Consider the following 5,165-nt stretch of genomic DNA (forward strand, 5'->3'; position numbering starts at 1 on the left):
ACTAGCTGACCCGGCGAACTTCGTACCGCCTTAGCGTAGAGATTTTCTTAATATTTTTTTCCGTAAGAACCATCCTTGGACTTCCACAAACATTTAAAAAAAAGAATTATTGAAATCGGTTCAGCCGTTCACACGTGATGCCGTGACAACGCGAAACGGGTTTCATTTTTATATATATAGATGTACCAATTGTCGCAGATCGTAGAGATAATATCGCTGTATTTCAATTCTCAATTTGAGAAGAAATATTGTACCTTTACCTATCACACCTACAGCAACAATTCGCATAGTTCTCTAATTTGAATAATTGGAATCAAAATGGTATAAAACAAACAAATGGCTTTCGAAATAATTAGTGTACTTAAATACTTATCCAGATGCAAGAAGTATTATGCACCTAGGTAGGACCTTTACTATACAAATTCACAATTTAAATTAATTTAATTTCGGTACACTTTTTGTTGATTATTTATTTCATCAGAACGAAACTTATTATAACAAAATAACAATAGTTGTAACAAAATTCTTCTACATTGTGTTTGTCAGTTTTCTTATGAACGAGCTGGAATTCTAAAGCCTCCAAAATACAACAAAGGAAAGTTGTTAGATACGAGCATTATTATCACACTTTCTAAAGATTTAACTATAATGTTTTACTGGTATATGATCATTGAAATAGCTAGGCCTCTGCGGGTAAGTTTTCGGATGTTTTCTAAACTCGTCATACTGCTGCTTATTTATGAACCAAAACGGCTGGTGATCCAACGTCTGATGGCTGAGTATATCGGCATACCCTTGATCACCCTTCAGTTGTGGTGGGAGACTTGGTCTTTCGTAGCTTGGCTTTTCATGGCTAGGCTTGGTTTCGCTTGATCCGATATTGTTGGCGTTTCCAGCGGTTATAATTTCAGGGAACCCAATTGGTCTTTTCCCTGCGTAGAAAGGCCTTTGGCAGAAGCATGGCGATGCTATTGAGAGGAGAATCAGGTATTTGGCAATCATATTCAGCATCTGGAAGAGAAAAATATTTTTGACATTGTAAGCAGTCGGAAGAAAGCACTAACAATGAAGTTTATTGTGCTCTGTTTTATCACTAGTTGTAATTGAGCTTCAAGTTAAACTGTAGAATTTCCTGTAGGTATTTGTTGTCGTCGTCGTCGTTTCAGCCGAAAGACGTCCACTACTGGACAAAAGCCTCCCCCAAGGTTTTCTACAAAGATCGGTCGCGGTCTTGCGCTGCCCGCATCCAGGCACCTCCCGCGACCTTCACCAGATCGTCAGACCACCTAGTGGGAGGCCAGAGATATTTGTATTACGTGCAATTTTTCTCCAACAATTTTGAGGCAGATGTGCTTGATTGTAAACTAAGTAGGCAACGATTCTTCTCTACATTCTCACACTTATTTAATCCAATCTTTATGATCCTTACTAATTATATTATCGAAAATCCATTAAGCCCCGTTTTTGTATTACGAAATTATATTTCTTTCCAATAACGTCAATCAAATCTGATTGATTTATAATAAGCGGATTAAATAACAGTTTATATTATCCTAATTATTTCGATATTCTGTAGAGTATTAGCCCTTTTTCAGACAGTAAATTATCCTCTTTCTGTATTATTTGAAGGGGATTTTGATAGCGCTAGGAGAGCTAAAATGATACTATGTAATCGTTTTGTGTGCATTTCATAATTCAAATTCAAATAATTTATTCAGTACATAGGCCAGTCCAGGGCACTTATACACGTCCCAAATATAGCTTGCCCTACCACCACTTCGGGACAACATTTATGGGCTGGTGCTAAGAAAAAGTGGCGGAAGAAACTCAGTTATCTTTGTCAATTTCAATTGTAAACTGTAATTTAATTAAGTGATAAATTCCGCTAATACCACCTAAATGCAAGACTTATTATAAAAATAATTTACCTGTTAATTGAAATTATTCAATGATATATATCCCAAGTACACAGTCACAACCACAGTTCCACAATGTGTAGCGGTAAACTTATCGCCAATATTTATAGCGATTTTCAGGGCGCATCAATGCATGTACCGACGACGGCATATCACGTTAATACTGTGGCACTTATGTAGTCGTAATAAGTGTTATTATGCAACAATGTGAACAGTTTGAGATGCTGTTGACTGTACTTATTGCTAGAGATGTTTGTTATGCGATAGAGTTAGCAATGTGTAGAGTCGTCAACGTAAACTCAAAGTGCCTTATAAAGTTAAACGGGCGTTGAACACTTGTTTAAAGAGTGACTAGGCACTACAGGACCTAGGTATGTACCTACCATACTAGACTGCATCCAGGTGTGACTGCAGTCGAATACCTGCTTTGTTCTGCATAAAAAAAATACATTTTCATACTAAATGTCAGTTTATTTGATTTGATTTAAACTAGTGATCAACGCAAGTTTAACTTTTTGTTATAAGGGGGAAAATAATGACAGAAACCGAAAAGAATGTTCTAAGTCGAGACTGACACCCGTATTCACAAACGATGCTTGCTTAAGTGAAGCAGCTAATCGAACGCACAGCGTTGAACAGAGCTCTCTGATTGGTTCGTGTGTCACCCTGTGCGTCCACGCGCACTGTGAGACATCATAGTAATGTTTGTGAATACGGGCGTAAGTCTGGGATTAATGAAGCGAGGCCAAATAAAATTGTACCACTAGCTCACAGGTATGTAGTACGTAAGTATATGCGTTCACTCATGGTCATCATGAGATAATGAATGAAATGAGTTCACTCATAGTATCACTATAAAGACACAACACACGTATCCAAGTGATGTCGAAATTTTATTTTCATAATCTTGTTCTCAGAACTAAACGCTATCCTTGGTTATACTCATTGAAAATACTTGGCCTTTCCGGATAGCTTTTCGGGTGTTTTCTTAGCTCGTCATAATGCTGCTTAATGAACCAAAATGGCTGCTGATCTATGGGCAGTTTGCTGAGCTGATCGGCGTATGCCTGGTCTCCTTTAAGCTGTGGTGGTAGATCAGGGTTGCTGGCACTGCTGGCAGTGGTTTCAATCACAGGCTATCCAATGGGTCTACTGCCAACGTAAGAAGGTCTTTGGCTTTAGCATGATGATATTATTGAGAGCATGACGAGGAGGGCAATCATGGTTTTATCTGAAAGAGATGGAAAATATTAATGAAAGCTTTAGCCAAAGGACATCTAATGTTAGACCAAGGCCTCCCCCAAGGTTTTTACAAAGACCGGTCCTGCGCTGTCCGCATCCAGGCACTTCCCGCGACCTTCACCAGATCCTAGGTCCACCTAGTGGGAGGCCTACCCACACTTTGTATTCGTGCAATTAAGTTACTTTTACAAAATATCTTTCATACCAAAAATAAGCAGTTATCGAGGTTTCGTTTAGCCTAGCTAAGAAATAACAATAAAACAAAAATACTAGTTCGTACTAGTAAAATTACTGATTTCTTCAGGTCATGTGATTTTATTAAGCTTATCAGCAGAGATTAGTTATGCGGTAGAGCTAAGAAAACCTAGAAACGGCAGAAAATAACATTTCTCTCTACCAATAAACTTTGGTAGTACCTAGTATTAAAGGCCGGTAGATCTATTCTCATAAATAAAACACTGGATACTCATCTTTCACATTATATTGCCTTATTTTAGATATAATTCATCACTTAGCACAAAAGCGCGCGGAGTCGTCTCCGCGCGTCCCTCTATTCTGACGTTTGATTCTCGTGTGACATTGACGTATTGTCAATGTCACTATGACAGCATCTCATTGGCCACAACGATACCGTTATTTTAACGTTTTAGATTTTTCATAATTAACACTAGGTACTCAACAAAAGGAATACCCATAGATTCTACCTACTTAAGTTCAAATGCAAAACCCTTTTATTATTATTTTTATTATCATCATCATCACTTCAGCCACGTCCACTGCTGAATATAGGCCTCTACCAATGATTTCCACATTTATTTTATTTATTTATTTATTATTCATTATTGAGCAATTACATATTTGATCCAAATAGCGTCCTAAATCCTCTTTAGGTTTGTCTACATCACCCGGTTGGTAGCGGCCTATTTTTTTTTTCAATTTGTATTTTGCTATTTTTGTCCACAGAAGATACTTTGATGAATTTGTATATCAGAAAAACATTTATTAGTCTGGTCACAAATAACATTATGCTACGTTTTATAAATTCAATTTTGTAAAGTAATTTCAAGCCGTGTTATAAGAAAAATTCTCTTCATAGTTATTTTATCAGTAATTTGTTTAAGTCAGTCTTGTATAATTAGGTCAATAAATAAGTATACACTTAACGTGAAATAATCACAATATAGCGTTGTTGAGATTATGTAGTTTACACAGACACACGAGTGAGTTTATTCAACTATTATTATTAATAATATTAATAACGTTTTTGATATTTTTTTTTATTTTATCAAAACATTTTTTTAAGTCAAACAAGAATATATGTTTTACATTATTTTTGTAGGTATTTTTTAAGTTTTTCATATGCAAAATTAAATTTAAAATATACGTTACCTGTCTTGCCCTTCCAAGTCTGTAAGTTAAAGCTCCTGACTTTAACTTTAAGCCCTTAACGGGCACAACAAATCTAAATTATTCACTGTTTTTGGACCTTAATACAAGGGAAAAAAATTCAAAATATGGTGGGAACTATTTTCCACTGCCGTCATTTTTGCGGTGACTCTTACGCACGTGTGTATCAAAATTCACACAATGTTGAGTCAGCAAGCAAGATCATACAACCAGGATGTTCCCTTTGGCACAAATATTTGTTTTTGTGTCCAAATATCCGATATTTACTTCCCCACCTTGACCCAAAGGGAAAAATGTTCGGAATAAGTAACTCGTAAATGCAATGTTTAAAAATATCTTATGACAATGGGTAGTCGGCATTAAAATGTCTACATGATACATGACACAAAAATATTTTTCTAGACTGTAAGATTAGAATGAAAGTTCAACCAACATATTGCATTTATGTCGCCAAAATACGTTTACAGAATCACGCACTTATTTTGTCATTGTTATTATAACAACTAAATAAGAAACAATAAGTCTAACTTTTTGTTCAATTTAATTCTATCTTGGCTTTTATATTAATTAACCAGAATTGGCTACTACGCAAAATAACGG

At 35.9% G+C, this 5,165-nt stretch overlaps 1 long non-coding RNA gene across 1 annotated transcript; it reads right to left on the reverse strand.

Moving 5' to 3' along the window:
• Positions 1 to 341: 341 nt before the first annotated feature.
• Positions 342 to 2,004, reverse strand: LOC135078447 (uncharacterized). Its single transcript, XR_010258612.1, has 2 exons — positions 1,929 to 2,004; positions 342 to 1,011 (listed from the first exon to the last, which is right to left on the reverse strand). It is a non-coding gene; the product is annotated as an uncharacterized LOC135078447 (long non-coding RNA).
• Positions 2,005 to 5,165: the final 3,161 nt, after the last annotated feature.

The sequence above is a fragment of the Ostrinia nubilalis genome, chromosome 15 (genome assembly GCF_963855985.1).
Source record: "Ostrinia nubilalis chromosome 15, ilOstNubi1.1, whole genome shotgun sequence".
Lineage (NCBI taxonomy): Eukaryota > Metazoa > Arthropoda > Insecta > Lepidoptera > Crambidae > Ostrinia > Ostrinia nubilalis.